Below are 21,296 nucleotides of genomic sequence, written 5' to 3' on the forward strand. Positions count from 1 at the left end.
TCGTGTGGTAGAGTTTTCTTGCTCTTTCCTTTAAGTGGAGTTGGGATGACGAAAACAAAACGTACGGGATAGGTGGCGTGCTTTAAAGAATCATGAGCCATTCCACTCTGTGAAGTGCCTGATCAGCAAAACTGTTTAGCACACGACACGGAGGTGACAAATTATTTTGGGCAAAAGTACGAAATCATTTATTGTCTTGATGGGTGGTCATGGTGACGAAAGATACGCACACTCATTTATTGTCTTTGTCGGTGGTCATTATTTCACTCGCAAGTGCTACCACATTCTTTGATAATGTCAAATCGATGCATGTACAGCGCTGGCTGGTCGGTTGGGCCGGATTGGTGTGGCATCGCGTAAACTGCTCCCTGTTTGGTAGCGTCACATGCACATTGAAAGCTCATAGTCCCTTGCGGGACTATGAGTCATTGCATTTTTTGCTTGATTACGGGAGTATGAGCCATTGCTCACGGGTGTGGGAGCCGCAGATGATGACATTTTTCGGCAGGTTGTTCTGTATGTTTTATGCATGATTAAAAAGAATTTAGGCACTGTTCGCATCAATTCGCTGAGAGCTTGTAGCCTCTGCGTTGCCGAGCTATTAGCCATTGCATTTTTTGCTTGTGTATGGGCGCATGAATGCTTATGGGAGTATGAGCCATTGATGATAACATTTTTTGTTCATGGAGATCAAAAATGCACGAAACCCTAGCCATATACAGCTTCGCTGTAAAAGGAGAGTCCAGAAATTCTCGCATATGGACACGTGTACATGTTTATCTTTCTCGGGTGACCACGTTTCACCGCTTAACAAATATCACGCAGCGCAGGACGCGCCTACATGTATAGGAAGTTTCTGTAAGATTAACGATGGTTCCATCCGCTGTCTGTCACCGAACCTTGTTTAATCTGATTGCATGTATGCGCGACGCGAATAGTGTAGAACTTTGTGGAAAACACGTGGGTCCCAGCGATTATTTTGGAACATTCGACGATTGATGTATAAAAGGCGACGCGCTTGACCCGTTGATCAGATTTTAGACGATCGCCGACCGCGTTCGCCGCTATGGTTGTGTTATAATTGTAGCCTGTTTTGTGGGCACAGGTTCGCCCAATAGAAGTTGCTTTTGTCGTTCACAGTATTGCTACTATGTTCTTCAACGTCGCCATCACATGACAATATACAGTTTTTGGTTTGGGCTTTATCCTATGTAACATTATTTATGTATTACTAGCTAGATAAAAATTTAGAAAGCACACTTATGGATAGACTAGCATATCGCCACGACGAAAGGTTGACTGGAACTTGCAGCCGTAACAAAGGGTACAAGGCACGTTTCCTGCATTAGACGAAACTCTAGAAGTCTCGTGCGTTTTGCGAGCAAATGATACCACGTCGGCAAAATGTCGGCTTCTATAGGAGCGACTGAAGTTTCATTAATCATATTGCTAAATCTCAAGAATTTGATGCAATTAACATTCTTGAGATATTTCAGGCTCTTTCCGGGTTGTTTCTGTTTCTGTACATCTGACCAGTTTCTCTTCATCTTGAGTCAAATGGTAGTCTATCGGGCTGCTTTGCTGAGCACACTGGCCTCGAAAACAACCGTCGCGCCCACCTGAATCACTGTGTATGCGACCTTAAGCATGTACTGCTCTTAAATGAACATATTTCATGCCGTATTGGGCCACTGGGCATGTGGCATTGGGTACGTGCCAATGTTTATGTACCGCTCATGGTCTTTGATGCCGACATTATTTTTCTTTTCATTTATTCCTACATTCTATGAAAATCATACGCTGGAATCTATCTATTACTTCCCATGAGCCAATTTTGTTTGCACTATTTTATAACTCTTTCTTCCTTACTGTTATATGAAACTGCCCGGTTCTTTGGGGGCACGACGGAAGACGACGACGAAGTGTCCTGTGTGGAACGCTGCCTTTTCGTCTCTGTGAATTTGAAGCTACTTAGTGGGAGACGCCACTCCCTTAACTACGGCGATGGACGAGGAGTCGCCTGGAGAGGTTCCTGGTCCTTCTACGTCAACAGCGACCGCACCGAGAAAGCGGTCTAGTCGCCCGAGTGACACCTACAGCGAGGACACTGTGATCTACTCAGGGACCAGTGATGAAACCTCGGATGACAGCGACTTCGTGCCCGTAGCGAAGCACAAAGCAAAGAGAAGACTCGTCAGGACGTCTCCTTCCACAAGTAAGGCAACTGTGATCCCGACGCGAAAGCCATCAGACCTCACCATTTTATATGTGCCTGTGGCTGCTAGCGACAATCTAAACCGGATCAACCGCCAAGCCACATCTGTATCGCTCGAGGCACTCGTTCCGGGTCAGATCAAAGATATAAGGATCAACGCCCGTAAGAACATCCTCGCTATAGATGTCACAAACCGCAGCGCGCTAGACATTCTAAGCAACGTTAAGGTGCTGGATAGCATCAACGTACGCTGCTATAAACAAGACCATCATGACTCTACGGCCGGCGTTGTGTATGACGTAGATAATTCCATAAGCGATGCTGACCTGCATATACTCATCAAGCCGGCGACAGAGGGAATTGCCATATTGCAAGCCCGTCGCCTGGGAAACTCGCAGTGTGTCAAGTTAACTTTCAAAGGAGACAGCCTACCATCCCACGTCAAGGTCGGTCACTTCCGACACATTGTACGGCCTTTTGTGCCAAAGCCGCTTCAGTGCAGGAAATGTCAAAGGATAGGGCACGTTAGTGCGGTTTGCACAAACGCTGCCGTGTGCTCCCGGTGCTCTGGGTCGCACAGCTCCGACGCCTGTCGTGCAGAAAACCAAAAGTGCGCCAATTGTCAGGGCTCTCACGATGCAACTTCGAAGAATTGCCCACATGTGAAAAATGAGGCGAAAGTCTTGAGGCAAATGGTCAGGGATGGTTCCTCGCACAGGGAGGCTGCCGCTAAGGTGCGACGTCGACGTTCACGTCGCCGGAGTTCTAGGAAACCCACTGCTATTGCTAAGGATGCACCGCGTCCACTGACAGTCCAGACACTTCCGCATACAACTAGCAATAGCAGCAACGACGTTCCTCAGCAGAAAGTCTCCAATCTCATTGCCTCAAGCGAGGAGTGGCCGCCATTGCCACGGCTAGATCCACCAGCGGAGCGACAAGATGTAGCACGCTCGCCGAATCATGCTTCACCTTCTGGCAGCAACCAAGACAACGACAAACAAGTTGTCACCATGATAAGGGCCCTTATGAACACGCTACGAGCACTACTGACTGCCATACACACTCCGGCGGCTCGAGGCGCACTTCAAATACTGGATGCCCTGTATCCGGTACTTTCGGGTCTTGAGAAGTACCATGGCTGCTCCTCTACATTCGTTCCTTAAAGAGGTCAAGGAAGCGTCTATCTTCCAATGGAATGTCAGAGGCATTAAATCGCGCATTTCGGACCTTCGTCCGTTTGTTTTTAAGAACAAATTTCCAATAATTGTCATTTGTGAACCAAACGTTGAGAGCGCCGTCCGCCTATCAGGATATGAAGCTTTCATGTCTGCCACCTGTACCGACCGCAGCAAAGTCATCGTTTATATCAGATGCGATTTCACATATGTTTTACACCCAGTGGCACCTGATGACAACAATCAGTATGTGTGTTTGACTATAAAATGCAAGAACGTCGCACTCACGCTCATAGGTGCCTACATCTCACCTTCGAGTCGATTTGACAGCGCAAGACTAGGTGGAATTTTAACAGCGACACCTGGACCATGGGTTATCACCGGCGACTTCAATGCGCATCATCCGCTATGGGGAAGCTTAAAGATGGACTGTCGAGGAAGACGTGTACTATCCTTCGCGTCGGACCATGAGCTCTGCTGCCTAAATGATGGCAGTCCCACCTTTCTGCGGGGATTGACATACAGCAGCTGCCTGGACTTGACTTTTGTGTCAAGATGCCTCAGTGCCAGTGTGAAATGGTTCACGGACAACGAAACGCGTGGTAGTGACCACGTTCCAACGTATGTTAAAATCGACGGCATACGCAAGTCACACTCTACTACAGTTCTTCATCACATCGACTGGCCTAAATACACGTTGCTCATGGAGAAGAATTGCCAAGAGATCCGGGACTGTCTGCCTGGCAACATCGAGAAGCTAATTAGCGCCGCTGCTCAAGAAGCCACAAGATCTTTTAGGCCTATTCCTAAATTCTCTGAATTCGAAGCAGAATTGGAGCGGCTTCGAGCAATCCGCCGTCGCGCGGAAAGAAGGTACAGGCGCACCAAGTCCATCTACGACCTAAGGGAGGCGAGACGCATACAGAAGAAGATCCAGCGTCGGATCAACGCCCTGCAGTCTCTAAGATGGAAAACCTTCTGTGATACCCTTGATCCGCATAAACCCCTGTCACATATATGGAGAACAGTGCGTGGTCTTCGAACATCACCGCAACAACGCCACCCCTTCAAATGCCTGGCTCTCTACCAAGGTCGCAGAGAGCTCGACGTAGCGGACGACTTCTGTGTCAAGGTCGCTGGTCTACCGTCATCGTTCGCTACACGTGATCCCCGTGATGTTCCAATCTCGCGGGATTCTCGTATGGACAATCTGTTTTCCATCGAGGAGTTGCAGGCGGCGTTGGCAGCGTGCAGACGTTCCTCATCGCCTGGGCCTGACGGGGTGACATACGCAGCTCTTGGAAACCTCGGTCACACAGCCCAGCATGCACTTCTAGACGTGTACAATAATTCATGGCGTGAAGGAGAAGTTCCAGCTGCATGGAAGTCCAGCCGCCTTGTGCCTTTGCTCAAGCCAGGTAAATCACCCCTAGACGTGGCGTCTTATCGTCCCATTGCTCTGGCCAGTTGTCTAGGAAAGGTGATGGAGAGGATGGTGCTGACGCGTCTAGAGTGGTATCTAGAACATTACAAGTTATATCCTGACGCTATGGCAGGCTTTCGACGCGGACGCTCTTCTATAGACAACGTCATAGATCTTGTCTCGTCTGTTCAGCACGAAAAAAGCCTCAGGAAGCTGTCAGCGGCGATGTTCCTGGATGTTAAAGGCGCATATGACAACGTAACCCATCAAGCCATCCTGGACGCCTTGGGTGATGTCGGCCTAGGCGGCCTTGTTTTTCGGTGGATATCCAGCTTTTTGAAGGACAGGTCATTCTTTGTGCAAACAGAGGACGGTGCGTCATCACAACGCAAAACCTACCGAGGCGTACCACAAGGCGGAGTCTTGAGCCCCACTCTATTTAACCTGGTGCTCATCGACATGGTTCATACCCTTCCGGAATCCGTCCATGTGTCGATCTATGCAGACGATATATGCATTTGGTCATCAGGAGCGACGCGTCCTCAGGTGCGCGCCAGACTTCAAAAAGCGGCCACACTAATATCAGGTTATCTTCGAGCACGAGGTCTGGAGCTGTCCTGCGAGAAGTGCTCTATAGTCGCTTTCACGCGTAAAGCAATGAAACCATACGTTATCAGAATTAATGGACAGCCAATTGCCTACGAGAAGACGCACCGCTTTCTAGGAGTGATAATAGACCGAGACCTTTCCTGGAGTCCTCATATCTCCTACCTAAAAAGGAAATTAGTCATGATAACCCACGTGCTCAGATTTCTTGCGGGAAAGTCATGGGGTGCGTCTGTGAGTGCGATGCTCCAACTCTATAACGCACTGTTCCTCGGTCTCCTGCGCTATAGCTTACCTGTACTGGGTGGGACCGGCAAGACCAACCTCCGTGCCCTCCAATCTGTACAAGCTCAAGCTCTGCGAATTTGCCTTGGTCTTCCTAGATGTGCGTCCACGGCAGCAACAATAGCCATCGCGCATGACCACCCTATCAACACGTATCTTCAAGTCGACACTTTGAGGATGCATATCAGGCACTTCGCCCGACTTCCATCGCATCATCTCGCCTCCCTTCCTGCCACTCGACCTCGTTCAGCGTTTAGCAAGATTATTGCCGCCAACAATGGAACTTTACCGTCAAACTTCACGCCTGCAGCACGACCATCTCAACCGCTGTGGTGCCTCCATCCACTCCAGGCTGTCCTTGTTATTCCCGGTATCAAAAGGAAAACAGAGATGTCAACTTTTGCCCTCAAACAAACCGTGCTTTCAGTGCTACATGAACAACACAGAGGACGCATCCACGTTTACACTGACGGTTCTGTATCCTCTAATAGTTCAGCTGGAGCAGTGGTGATTCCCACAGAGTGCGTCACCCTCAAGTTCAAGACATCTCACATTACATCATCGACGGCTGCAGAACTCGCAGCTATCCGTGCTGCTCTGGAGTTTATTGTTCAGAAATCATCACATTCATGGTCCATCTTATGTGACTCAAAGGCAGCTCTTCAGTGTCTGATGTCCCCTTTCAACCATGGACCTAATGAGCAACTAGTCGCAGACATCCGACTACTCCACCATCACGCAATCAACAAGGGACACAACATCATCTACCAGTGGATACCGGGTCACTGTGGAATTTCAGGAAATGACAGTGCGGACAACGCTGCCCGGTCGGCTCATGATGGCGCCCAGATTATACCCATACCACTGTCAAGAACAGATGCAGCCACAAGTCTTCGCTCCCTCGCCCGCGAGCTTACACAAAATCTGTGGAACACCAGTGATTTCACGAACGCACGTCTCCACAAATTGGATCCACGTCTGCAACTCCGCCTACCACCAGGGTTGCCACGAGCGGAAGCAACACTTCTGTGCCGCCTGTGGCTCGGCGTGGCGTTCACGAACTCATATTCATTCCGTATCGGAATGGCCGACAGCCCTACTTGTGACACCTGCGGCTGCGAGGAGACGATTGAACACCTCCTTTGTGACTGTCCCCGTTACGCAGTGCGAAGAACAGTGCTTGTGACCGCTCTCGCAAAACTGGACAATCGCCCCTTTACAGAGGAAAAAGCTCTAGGACATTGGTCCAGACGGGCTTCGGCACTGAAGGCCTTAAGGGCTTTGTTGAAGTTTTTAAGGACATGCGAATTGTGTGACCGCCTTTGAACGTTGTAGAGCGTAGTTTCGCGTTACTCTGTGAATTTTCTTTTTTTTTTCTTTTTTTCCTCTTCTTCTTTCTCCTTTTATTCCCTTTACCCCTTTCCCCAGCACAGGGTAGCCAGCCGGTACTATACACTGGCTAACCTCCCTGTCTTTCCCCTCCTTTGTCTCCTCCTCCTCCGGTTCTTTGCCAATGACTGAGAGCAAATATGTGCCACTAACGTCTGGGCTCTACATCTAAATTTATGAGTGAGTGGGTATATGCCACTGGGTTATGTGCTTCCCTTCAATGAGTGAAAAAAAAAAAACTTTAAAATTTCTTCTGTACTTGGTGGAATCGAACTCACGTCACATATACTCGCACAGCCTTGTCGAAATATACTCGTATGTTCACACACGCGGCATGCGCTAACTCCATCATGGTGCGGCTAAATAGCGCAGCGTGTCAAAAGAAAAGCGCCACAACGGAGCCCGGCTGCATACTCGACTCATATATAACAAATTTCGGTGGCGGCGATGCTGTGTGTGGCTGCATTACTTCTATGCTATACGCAATACCATTCAACACTCAGCTTGATATAGATTTTGCCAGCGTCTTTGTTCTAATATTTTGTCGCTCGCTTTATCAACTGATGAACATTGAGCGAATTGTGAAGATTGTCAATTTGACTGAAATCCCTTTGACGTCGCTTACAAGCACTTAGCCGATTCGCCCATTGAGAGCTTTCTGCAACAACATCATATTTGTGCAATCTCTTGATTTCCTTGCGAAGCGCTGTGTTGCTCTCAAACAATCACCGAAATAAGTTAAAATTCCTAAGTTTAGCGTCAGTTTTTGCAGCAACCTCTGCTAACCACTTTGACAATGTTTCTAACATAATCCTGTAACTGTTCAACGAGAGCAAGGGCAATTGCGGAGGATAAATAAGGAGTAAGCACTGGAATATATATTTCCTGATATTTATTGCCATCATTTTTAAACTGTGCAAGTTAAAGTATATAGCAGAGTCCTTTATTGTTCATGGTTGGTCTCAAAGCGGGTGGAACCACAAAAAATATATATGAAGAAAAGCGCAAGAAATTCGCCTTCTTGAAAACAGCTTACGCTTAAAACTTGGCAAAAAATATGCCTATTCTGAAAAAGACCGCATCTGGAATGTTGACCAAGAAATAAGATCGAAAATTCCACGACAACTTCCTCGACACTTAGAGACATTGTACCATCGTCTTCGGCTGAACGTGGAATACACGAACAATCATCTGTACCGCATAGAGCTTACCACTAAACCCTAATGTGATAACTGTGACAACTTAGAGACAATGGAGCACATATTACTAGTATGCCCCGCGTACCGTGAGGAGAGACAATTGTTTGAGCGATAAATGAACATGATTTGCCATGGTCTGTTAACATTGCCCAGCATCTTAGGTCCTGTGCCCAGCCCTTCAAAACAGCGGCGGATTTTGGATTTATGGTTCAAATATCTCTCAAAAATTAGACTAATAGGAAAGCTTTATTGATTGAACATTTTATATACAAACGCCTATATTTACCCGCCATGTCACCTGTAAATATTTGGATCAGGTCAACTTGCAAATTTCATATTTATTTTTATTCTCTTTTTCTCCCGCTCTCCGCTGAAATCCCTTAATTTCATTCCCCATCCCCAAACAGAGTAGCATGCCAGCGGTTGCAAACGCGCCGGAAAAATTATCTGTTTTTCTAATAAAGAGTCTCTCTCTCTCTTTCTTTATCTCTCTCTCTCTCTGTCTCTCTCCCTCTTAGGCAATGATTCCGATCTGTGTAGGACCGATTGGGCTTCATGATCGAAAAAGTGAAAAGCGAAAAGCATGCCCATTTCGCCGGAAGCTGCACTGGCATGTAAATATTGAACATGGTGACCAGTTTTAAGCAGCGATACTAATAGACGTGATCAAATATTACACCATACCTGTATGTTAAAACTCACAGTCTCTAGAAGGACACGTTCCGCAAGAGCGAGATTTGGATCACGATTGCCGAGAAGCTGGCTGAGGAATAGCAGAAGGTGCAGCAGCAAAGCAGTATCGTTTCCAAACTTCCCCCGTTTTTGCAGAGCCGCGCGAATCCATCAGCACCCCTCCGGGCTGAATGCTTATTCGGCTGATCCTTGTGCATCTTGAAGAAAAGAAAGCCTATATGGAATAAAACTATGTATTTGTCTCCTATAATATTGTTAAATATCAGTGAGGGCGAAGTTACACTCAATCTCTCTTTTTTTTTATGACCAACGGATCAATGAAGGAACATACTGAATGAAATAATGTGGTGGAGAGCGCCGCCACGCGGACAGATTTGCTTACTGTATGTGGATTTGACGAAAGTGGCAGAAGTGGTGGCAGAACAAATGTTGACGTGTTGGACAAGTGCAGAAAAGAATTTCCGTTAATTCGGGCGTTTTTCCTATTTTTCCCTTTCCAATTATAAACGAAGGTTAAGTGCGAAATAGTACCGGTGTTCCCAAGGTTCACTAAAAAAAATAACTTTCAGGTATGTCTGATATGCAATGCCAAACCCACAGAAGAAAACAAGGATTTCTTCTTCCCCCTTAGGACATACGTTCCTTGGTATCTGTTTACTCTAAGACCAGGCCATACTTTACTGGCTTTATACCTAGCCACGCTCCGCCTCTGAGCTCGATACCCGTCGGTGAGCCGACGTAAGGCCTAGCGCAGAGACCATGGTCTGGCTGCAAATGGATATGAAATCTTGAAAACTGTACTTCAATTGGCGTGTTCTCACTCATCCACTTACTCTTAGTAGTCGAATCATTCGGTGGTGTTTCTCAGTGGGTAACCGCGCCGGATCCTGTTGAAAAGGTGCTTGCTAGCGGAGTACCTCGCAGACACATCCGCGCTCGACATGGGCTTGTCCGAATTGCCCGAGCACCTATGTTACGACAGCAGAAGCAGCAGCAGCAACGACCACGACGACTATGAAGAATGTTTGACGGCGGCGGCATTTTTTCTGCTCTGGGCCTTTCGACGCGAGTTTGCAACATGCCAATTATTCGGTTCTACATGCTATACTGGATGGGCGTAAGAGAGAGAAACATGTTATATGACGCCCTATGCGACTCAGTGTTATACGACGAAAACAGAGGGAAGGCGGGAGATGAAAGTTCAAGACGATGAGAAAACCGAGAACAAGGGGAAAGCAGGAGCCAACGTTTCGACAAGCGGACTTGTCTTCCTCAAGGCGACATATGCTTTGCTGACCACGTGGCGAGGAAAGCACACGTCGCCTTCGGGAAGACAAGTCCACTTGTCGAAACGTTGGTTCTTGCTTTGAAGTTGTTCTCGGTTTGCTCATGTCTATGTGTTGGGATCTATGTTTAACTGGCAATGGTACTTATACACTGATCAAAAAATGTTAAAACCTGTTATGTCTGGACTGATCGCGAAGGCACTAAAAAATAAACTGTGAGGTTTAACGTTCCCACACCGTGGCCATATACTGAGGCACGTCGTATTAAAGAATTCATTTTAGGGATTCATTTTACCACCCGGGATTCCTTAATGTGCACCGAATGCACGGTAAACCGTCCTCTTTGTAGCTAACCCGCATAGAATGGTGGCTGCCGCCTGAGCCGGGGTTCGTTTCTGCGCGCAGGCACGACCACGCTTAATAACCTCTATTTAGCGTTAGGTGCTACGAGCAATAAGCCGGGCAATGCGGGCTCCTACCAAAGGTGGAGCAATCTAATACGCCGTGTCAAAGCGCCAACTGTCCCGAGAGAAGAACGCAATAAACTAGCACGTGTCGGATGTGCCAAACGCTTCAAAGAGCTTGTTGGCTGTAGCACGAAATATGTATGTCCATGCCTTAAAGAGATTCTGTCGTGTTTTTTTTTTCGCTACTAGAACTACGTCCCCATTCTTGCGCACATTCAGCCAGCTGAGGCTCTAGCTATAGGTTGCCTGAGCTCACCGTATTTTCTTGCGGTAACTGAACTCCCCGTATAAAGGTGTTCTGGCGAGAAGTACTTGTGGCTTTTCTCAGGCTGACTTTCATTTTCTCCTTAGGTTATATAGGTGTACATTGAGCAAAAATTTCTTGGGAGTCTTTGTCAGTTGGCATTTCACCTGTACCACATTACAGGTCGCTATGCCCTGCTGCAGCGGGCTAGGATGTAAATTGTTTTTTATCGCGTGTTTGCTAGTAGAAAATTATGGAGACGTGAATTATGCTTAGTACTGATCCTAGGCGCCCATAGACAAGAATGGCCGTGAGCAACAGAAGTGTAAAGGGTCGTCCAATCAGAGAAAACTTCATTAAAAGTGTCCTTTACGTATGAGATACTTACCAAGTTCTGCCATCACCGCCTGAAAAATGAGCATTTTTGACGTTCTGTGTTGCACTGGCGAGCTACTAATCTGCAAGCAGAACCAAGGGTTGCAGGCAGGATATAATTGTCCTCTTTGCTTTGCAGTTGTCAAACCAGGCAAGAAAAACAATCGTGGCCTATTTGTTATGGCTCCGGGCTGGTCTGCTCTAAGCCAGAACTTGGAGTCCACCAGTGGCCATGAATTTCTCTTGCAGCAGCTTCATTATCCCAGAAATTCATGGTCGACAGTGGAATCGGAAGCGACTAAGGAGCGCAAGACCTGTTATATAACTTTTCATAATTTTCTCACGGAACAAGCTCACTCAAAAAGTAAAAATGTGGGTGATGTCAGGGCGAACTTTGTTCTAAGTTCCTGTGTTAATTAAGAGATAAATAAAATTTACAATACGGTCGTATTCGACCTGTTTGGAAGCTGTTCATGAAACGCTCGTAATGTTTGTTCATTTCCATAGGAGAGAGGGCGAAAAAGGGCAGATATATCATAACTAAAAGAAATACAGGCCAATCATGGGCAAATCATTGGCGAACTGAAAGCTTCAAGTGTGTAACGTAATTAAACATTTTGAAAATAAATGCTGAATAATTTGTCCCCATTTCAATGTGTACCAAGATGTATGCAGTTAGTTTCCCGGCTACACAGTAAGCTATGCGAGGCACGTTGTTTATAATTCGTTGAAGTATAGCCGCGTGTTGTGAGTGAGGAATAAAAGAATTGCCTCAAATGTGTAGATTGATTACATGTTTTGTAGAAAAAAAGCTTTTTCAAGTGTTCCAAAATTCTACACTGCCGTTTTGTCTACAATGTTTCACTGCATGAGTCATAAAAGAGCAGTACAAGACGCCAACATTCAATTCCATGAAACTGAGCTAAATTTTAAGTGCCGCGTGGGGCTATACTTTTGCGCTCGTGGCCTGATTAGCAGCGCTTCAAACAAATACAGAAACTCCGTTTTTCTCCCTTATTCTCATGCGTTATACCGAGGTTTGCGGTCGGTTTCCCCGGTGTTCTTTGAAATAAGCGGCACGCAATGAGTAGTTCGAAGGCAAAGATGCAAGTGTGCGGGTAATTGCGGCATTTGCAATAATATACATTACGTGTGCAAGTGCTCAGCAGCGTCATGCCTGTGTTTTAAAAATTTTACCAGCTTTCGGAGTGTATTTTACTACAACCTTTCTTTTGGAGGAGCAAGATATGTATGTATTCATTACTTCCTTTGCAAAAGTTTATTTAGAAATGATCTTAACCGTTATAATCGCGCAAGGCGCAACGTTTGGAACTGTGTGATTTAATTACAGGCAACAGAAACTCTTTCAACAACTGCTGGAAAGAAATAGGTCCACTGGTAATTGGGTTTCGATTCTGCAAAGTCGTCCGAATCTGCGTCCTTTCTATTTTTACAGAGGAGGTGTTATGCGCTAGGTTCCGGCCATTTGTATGCATAGGCAAAAAAGATGGCGGCCACCCCAGAGCAAAAAGAGCTATAACATAAAGCAAAAACATATCGCCGAGTATGGCCTAGCGGCATTTTATCGCGAGAAGTGTAAAACGTTCTGTGATAAAAAAATATCCTACTAAAAAAAGGAAAACTGGAATAGACTTTCTTCAGTGCGCATTGCGGTTTGACGTCATGGGCTCTATAGGCAAGCTACGTAACATTATCTCAGTTCCGTTTCATCCACGCAATGGGTAGGCCGCGTGCAGTGAATACTGCAGAAGAACAACGCGCCTACGAAGAATACTGCTGTGAACAGAAGCAGGAATATGCGCGGCGATGGTGGGCGGAACGTAATACGGACGAAGATCGTGCCGCAAACGCCAAGCGTATGCACGTCACATTTGATCACCCCTACCGACTCCACTCCCATTGTACTTGTGGGTCATTTCAACATAGACGTGCCTCTGAGGACGGAAAGTGATCCGTGGCGCTTCTCTTGGAAAAGTTCGGCATTCAATGTTACGCAAACATCAGTGTGCCCACGACGCGTCATAGATGATGTATGGATGAGCATTTTTTTTTATTTAAAAAGGAAGTGGAGAAAACGCCACTGAAAGCGGAGAATGCTTGCGTGTGTTTTTTTAACGACGCTTCTACAGTTATCAGACAAGCTGCCTGACGTAGCCATGTAGATGTTTCGTTTTATGCGGCCGCAGTATGCCTAGAACCGCAGAGTGCTGCGCTCTACGCGGTAATACGGGTCTGGCGGTCACGCTCGCATCGCTATGCAACTTCCAAAATAACAATACGAGTGGTTTTGGCACTCGGTAGAACAGTAAACGAGGGATCCAAAAGAACTGTGATTGTTCCCCAAAGTATAGATTTCTCTATAATTCTTCCAGAGCTAATTCGAAAAACACTACTAGAAATATTTGTTTTAAACTTTCGCTTGTTTACTTGATCTTGGCAGTGTTGTTCCTTCGCTTCTTTCGTACGCGAGCCCATTTGATCTGGTTCCTTGTTTGTCAAGGAAAAGAAAGGTGAACTTCACAGGCATACCTGTGACATACACCTTATTTCATTTCTCTTTTGCGGCTTTACGCGTTTTTATGGCGAACGCTGTGCATGATTCACATTTGTACTAGTAAAGGTACCCCCCTCTCCATTGCATAGAAAAGTTATCTTGGGTTAGGCCTACACCCCCCCCCCCCCCCCGGAAAAAGATACTCTGGGTACATGCCTGATCGAGACCTTTCGGCACGTATACGACATTTCTCTGCCAACTCTACTGAGGAGTCGCTTTGCGGCAGTTTTTACTGATATGAAGTGCTGTGCCACACGTGTCAAACATGATTCGTTCTTTTTATGTTACGTCATAGGCAAGCAGCCTATATATCTAGTTCGCTGTCACTGAAATAAACCAGTGCGGTACGTGCTCTTGGATCGTCTCCGTCACTCTGCCACCCGCTACAACAGTGGCGACGAGGGTGACCACCCCGCGGAGCCCCCGCCACGAACAGCGGCGTCTCGGTAGCGCTGGGAGTCCTGCTGGGTACTGAAAGTAATCGAGTCTACGGAGCATCGGCGGTCATGGCCCAGGCTACGAACCTCGGTACCCCAAGTTTCGACGAAAATCGAGATAAGTGGGATATTTACTTGACTCGACTGGAGGCATTTTTTGAAGCAAATGATATTAAGACAGATGATAAGAAAAGGGCACTCTTGGTTTCGACACTATCAACGAAGACGGTAGGCGTTCTTGCTGGACAGTGCGCGCCCCAGAAAGTAAACGCCCTGAGTTACAAGGACGCACTTACCATCCTAAATACCCACTATGCGCCGAAGACTAATGAGGTTGCCGCAAGTTACAAGTTCTTTACAAGGGATCAGGCTGCAAGCGAATCTGTCCGGGACTATGTTGTTGAGCTACGCAAGCTTGCGGATAATTGTCACTTCGGTACCAGTCTGGACCGTATGTTACGGGACCGCATTGTGTGTGGCATCCGAAATCGGGCGGTGCAGCAGACGCTGCTTCAAAAAACTGAGCTCACACTTGCCCAAGCTGAAACGATTGCCATAGCGGCAGAGACAGCCGCACTGGAAGTAAGCGCCATGACTAGACCTGATAATGAGGCAGCGGTGTGCACTGTAGCGAGTAAATCGCGCCGATATCAGACCTTCGCCAAAGATAAGCAAAGCCATACTGAGTGCGCACGCTGCGGAAACTACGGTCACGAAGCAAGCGACTGTCCGCACAAAAAGGAGCAGTGTTTTCGCTGCCGGAAGACTGGTCATTTCGCAAGAAAATGCCGCTCCCAGTCGGGGCTCCGGGCTGGTCGTAGGCGCGATGGCGTCGCTAACGCAGTTCATTATGAGAGCGCTGTATCCGACACGGAGGAAGGCGATATTTCATCAGTCTTCACATTGCAGGAATCACGGGAAAAGAAACTTTTGCTCCAGGCGTTCCGCAGAACTATCCGCTGGGGTGGCGTGCCCTTGAACATGATTATTGACACGGGATCGCCGTTTTCTATCATTCCGCAGGAGGTGTATCTAAAGCACCGTCTGAGTTGGCCACGCTTATCGAAATGCAAACACACGCTCAACTGTTACTTGGGCAAGCTGCCCATTGTCGGTGAACTGCACCTTGAAGCCCATTTTGCGGGGAAGACCGTACCTGCCACACTGATAGTTACAGGCTGCTCGGGTCCCAGCCTTTGCGGAAGGGACTTAATCCAAGCGTTCTCGCTTTTGCCTTCCGGGTTTCTCGCTGCGCTTCAATCGACGTCGGCAGATCCCGACAGCCTCAGGACCGAGTTTCCTGCCCTTTTTGAGCCAGGACTTGGAAACATTCAGGGGCCACCTGTGAAATTCCACATTCGAGAAGGCGCCCAACCGAAGTTCCACAAAGCGCGGTCAATTCCTTATGCTCTTCGTGAAAAAGTGGAAACTGAGCTGGACCGTTTAGTAGAGCAAGGCATATTATCGCCCATAGCACATTCTGAGTGGGCGGCGCCAATCGTACCGGTACTGAAGAAAGACGGTTCCCTTGGCATCTGCGGCGATTTCAAAACCACAATCAATGCTGCGTGCATAACTGAGCAGTACCCTTTACCAAACATTGAAGACATTTTCGCGTCGCTACGTGGGGGATCATTTTTCACAACACTGGACCTTAAGGATGCATATAACCAACTCCCATTGGATGAGGAGGCGAGGAAGTTGGCCGTGATAAACACTCGCAAGGGGTTGTTCTGCTATAACCGTCTTCCGTTCGGAGTTGCCTCGGCTCCCGCGATTTTTCAGCGGCGCATGGAAACGGTCCTGGCCGGTCTTCCAGCCGTGCAGGTGTATTTGGACGATGTATTGATAGCGGAACGTCATGACGATAATGGCTCAGTGCTTCGGGACGTTTTGCGCAGGCTTCAAGAAAATGGTATCAAGCTGAAGGCCGAAAAATGCCATTTTCGCAAAGACTCAATCGTCTACCTGGGCCATCGCATTGACAAAGACGGCTTGCATCCGCTTAAGAACCTAGCAGCAATACGTGACTCGCCACGGCCTACAAATGTGAGCGAACTGCGCTCTTTCTTGGGTCTGTTGACTTATTATCACCGGTTCTTGCCACACATGTCAACGATGCTGGCGCCGTTGTATCTTTTGCTTGAAAAAGAGCATAAATGGCACTGGGGAACGGCGCAGGAAAATTCATATCTCAAGGCTAAACAAACACTTCTGAATTCGCCTGTTCTGACGTATTTCGATCCCAACCAACCAGTGCGTTTGGAATGCGATGCGTCACCTTCGGGTTTAGGTGCCGTAATCTCGCACCGAATTGGAACATTGGATAAGCCCATTGCTTTCCGTTCACGCACGTTAACACACGCTGAAAAGAATTATTCTCAGCTCGAGAAGGAAGCGCTCGCACTGGTGTGCGGAGTAACAAAATTTCGAGACTACCTGCTGGGCCGCGAGTTTATATTGGTCATGGACCACCAACCACTGGTGGGACTTCTACGAGAAGATCGACCTGTGCCCCCAATGGCGTCGGCACGTATTCAGATATGGGCTCTGTTTCTAAGCCAATATAGCTACCGCATAGAGTACAAGGCCGGCAAGGAAAACGCCAACGCGGACGCACTCAGCCGCTTGCCCGTGCCGATAACAGACGTTTGTCGATCGGGCACCTTACCAGAATACGTATTGTCTACAGAGACCCTTGACAGCTCGTTCGTGCCAGCGGATGCCATACGGGCGCTGACGAACGGAGATGAACACCTTAGCGTTGTGCAGCACTTTGTACTGAATGGATGGCCTAAACGCTTGTCACCGTGTCACAATCACCTTCAACCTTATTTTTGCAGAAGACTGGAGCTGTCAAGCGTAGAAGGCCTGCTCTACTGGGGTCATCGCATCGTCGTACCCCGCAAGGCGCGAGTCTCCATGCTCGCTGAGCTACATCGGTCACACCAGGGTGCATCTGCGATGAAAAGACTGGCTCGGACGCTGTTCTGGTGGCCTGGTTTGGATGGTGAGATCGAAAGCCTTGCACGCTCGTGCATCTCATGTGTACAAGCTCAGCCAATGCCTCATCGACAGGTTCCTATCTGTTGGCCAGAAACGGGAACCAAATGGTCAAGGCTTCACATTGATTACGCCGGACCGATAGAGGGACGCATGCTGTTGATAGTCGTTGACTCGCATACTAAATGGATTGAGGCACTTCCCGTCAAGTCGGCGACCACAGAAGTCACAATTGCGCGGCTTCGAGAATTGTTTGCGCGTTTTGGCTTGCCGCAAACAGTTGTGTCGGATAACGGGCCACAGTTTGCAAGTCAGCAGTTTTCCCAGTTCATGTCTGTCAACAAAATAACTCATCTACGTAGTGCGCCGTACCACCCACAATCTAATGGTCTCGCAGAGCGTGCGGTACGCACAATAAAGGATGGCCTTCTTAAGCACTCGTTGGTGAACGATCTCGAAACAAAACTAGCGCGAGTGCTCCTAGGCTATCGACGTACCCCACTACCGTGCGGGAAGTCTCCTTCAGAGATGCTGATGAACTACCAAATTCGTTCGCGCTTGGATACTTGCGTCCCTTCTCTACCTCAAAGTTACTCGCAGCCTCCCAGATTCCAGTCCGGCGACCAGGTGTGGGTGCGCAACTTTGGCCAAGGGGAGCGTTGGCGTCCAGGCATCGTCAAGAGCGTAGAGGGTTCACGCCTTGTAACGGTCGACACTCCGGATGGCCTCGCCAGACGTCACTTCGACCAAATTTTCCGTCGCGTGCCTGTGTCACCCGTGACCCCAAAAGCGGAGGCGTCCGACTCGCTTCAACCCAGCCCGGACAACAAGAATCGGCCCTCGTCAACGCCAGAAGCCCGGTGCAGCCTGGCCACTCCAGAAGCAAGTGGCGCTGCGCCTGTTCCTTCGACAACACCTCCAACGTCCGTCCCAGCCGAACAGGCTCTCTCTCCCCAAAGTCCGCCGGTCTTACGGAGGTCTACCCGACAACGAAGACCCGTGCAAAGACTGCAGTTTTAAAAGAAAGGGAGAAGTGATATGTAGTGCTGTGCCACACGTGTCAAACATGATTCGTTCTTTTTATGTTACGTCATAGGCAAGCAGCCTATATATCTAGTTCGCTGTCACTGAAATAAACCGGTGCGGTACGTGCTCTTGGATCGTCTCCGTCACTCTGCCACCCGCTACAACATTTACCTTCCGTTGCGTGCCGTCACCATTTTCGACCAGCCACCGCTAGCTAAGTAAGGCGAAGCGGGCCCATCACAGACGCCGCCACTACCCTCTTCATCCGGTTATCGATTTTCACAGTGCTGGCCAGGCGGCATCGAAGCTCTCTCCACTTGAGCGTGCTTCGCGCCTTTTCTCAGTCAATCAGTTAAGAAAAACTGCTCAGTGTAAGCAATTCTATTCGATTTGAGAGCAAAGTAAAATGACGCTCTATAAACAATAGGCGTGTTTGATTGGGCTTTTCAAACAACGCTGCGGGTTACTGCCCGATGCTTGTGTCGGTGCTTACGAAAATTTGAAGTCAGAAGATTTGAACAAAGATTCACTACCATTCTGCCCTGTGAAGGTGGATGACCAGCGAAGCTGCATGTGTGGGTCCCTTAATGGCGAACTTTCCACTTCCTTGCGTCAAACGCCGTATGCACATGAATGGAAATCGAGGCGCGACTAGCCGCTCCACCACGATGTTGAGCCTCGGAAGATGAGGCAACGGGGGATATACCTACCCATGTAGTGTTGCAACACGCCGCACAACAGCTTTTACTCTATAATCTTGGCGCGTAGAAGAGACACGCACCTTACAGCACTCCGATGGAACACATGGCTTCACCGTACCCAAGGCGATCATGCGTTGGTCGACGTCCCTCAATGCAGTAATGGCTGTGAAGTCGCTCGAAAACCACAAACGATCCCACACAACACAGCCCACCAAAATTGCTCACCCGCAAACTCTCTCTGAAAGCTGACCGTTGTTCCGGTGAAACGTTCGAAGTTTCTGATATCGGGGCCACCTGGACGGTTCGCATTTCTTTCCGCCTCGCGATCTTGGCGGGCAGCACGCTTACGGGACCGCCACCACGGGAGAGCGGAACGAAAGGACAGGAGATATGCAAGTACTTGGAACGCCGACAAAGAGAGGGCGGTGCAAACGTAGAAATGGCCGACGCAGGTCAAAGTGCAGTATCTGTTCTTACCACCTTAATATTTGATACAGGTTTTATTTGGACCTAAGAACTTAAACTTACTTTTGCAAGTTGGCGGGGTGTTTAAAGCTTGCTTCACCTCCACCACGGGTCGGCCCGGTATTGCACTATCTTCGAGATCGACCCACTGGGGGTGAATTCTCGATCTACACGGCTCTTGACCACGGACACATTTTTGATGAGAACGTAGCTATTTGCAGCTTTGCTCTAAGTATTATTGCAATATTTTCAACTTATACGGCCCATGAATCACATCTTGTATTCGCATATAGTTAACGTTTTAGAACCCAACTCATTTTCTACATCAGCTCAACATGGTTATACGCGCACATCTTCTTTTGAAACTCGGTTACTTCTATTCACTCATCATTTGCATGCTGTAGTTCATAAACATTCTAAGGTCGGCTGCTTCTTTTTGGACTTTGTGAAGGCTTTTAAAAACGTCGAATACTGATGCCCAAACTCTCCTCACCCCACCCCGATCCTAGGGCACTAGCTTGGCTAGAATACTTCCCAGGACCTCACAATTTGTGGTTATGACTTGTCACAACTTAACCTGATATTGGGAGTACCTCGATCAACTATTATTGCTAATATATATTACCAGTTGGCCTGACTGTATCTCCTATTCTGTACACTTGTATGCCGACGGCTGTATACTTTACTGGTAAATTCGTAACAAACACGATAAAGACATCTTACAGACCGACTTCACTAACATTAGAACCAGGTCTGATAAATTGGCCGTGGATTTAAATTCTAACAAAGGCAAACCAATGACTGTTTCCCCACGGCGCGATAATTGTTCAACCTATCCACTGAGTTACATGGAACTCATGCATATTTCATAATACCGACACTTCGGCGTCCCTTTTACCTTCGAATACTCATACTGATGTGATCAGTAACAGTATTAGCCACTCATTGTTATACTTACACCGTAACTTCAATAAAGGGTCACCATAGTCAAATCGCTTCTCTACAAAACCCTTGTGCACTCAAAATTAGAATAGACCACTGAAAGCTGAATTCAAAATAACGAAACTCATTTCATTCTAATTACCAGCGGGCACTTAGGTTACCAACAATGAAACGGACTGTCATTACTAAACGTATCACTGCGCCGTTAGCTATAATACCTTTGCCTTTTTCACAATCTCTACAATCATTCATCATTGCGTGTCGAACTTGTTTTACCTCCCGACTTATCACTCATCTCGTACTCATCATCAACATAAAGTTAGATGCACTTTCTGCAACACAATTATAGTTTCTTATTCCTTCACACCACGCACATCTAACGATTGGAACCACCTTCCAGCCGATATTGTATCTATTTCTCATCATACTATCTTTTGCCGTTCTTTTGCTACGCACCTTTGCGGTGATAAACCTGCGTGATCATTTAATGTATCCCTACCACCTCCCCATTTCTCTCTATACGTGTTACAATATATGCAGCTCGTTCGCTACTTGTCCTGTATATTATATTGTGCTGCTAATATTGTGTAACATACCGTTATTATTCTGCTATTGTTCCCTATAAACTATGTAACCTAGTCATCTCTATGCTTCGGTGTTTGATGGTATGGCAAGTAAATAAATAAATAAACGAACAAATAAATAAATAAATATATAAATAAATAAATAAATATTCATTGATTCATTCAAATATCTTTATTCAGTGCCCTACGATTTGGTGGGGTGG

General features: G+C 47.4%; 1 protein-coding gene and 1 pseudogene across 13 annotated transcripts in view; both read left to right on the plus strand.

The window, feature by feature from the left end:
- The window catches only part of LOC135903595 (uncharacterized), a 1,541,440-nt gene that overhangs the window by 1,109,416 nt on the left and 410,728 nt on the right, over window positions 1-21,296 (plus strand). The window lies entirely within an intron of this gene.
- On the plus strand, window positions 19,542-19,721 carry LOC135903607 (U2 spliceosomal RNA; annotated as a pseudogene).

The sequence above is a fragment of the Dermacentor albipictus genome, chromosome 1 (assembly GCF_038994185.2).
Source record: "Dermacentor albipictus isolate Rhodes 1998 colony chromosome 1, USDA_Dalb.pri_finalv2, whole genome shotgun sequence".
Classification (NCBI taxonomy): domain Eukaryota; kingdom Metazoa; phylum Arthropoda; class Arachnida; order Ixodida; family Ixodidae; genus Dermacentor; species Dermacentor albipictus.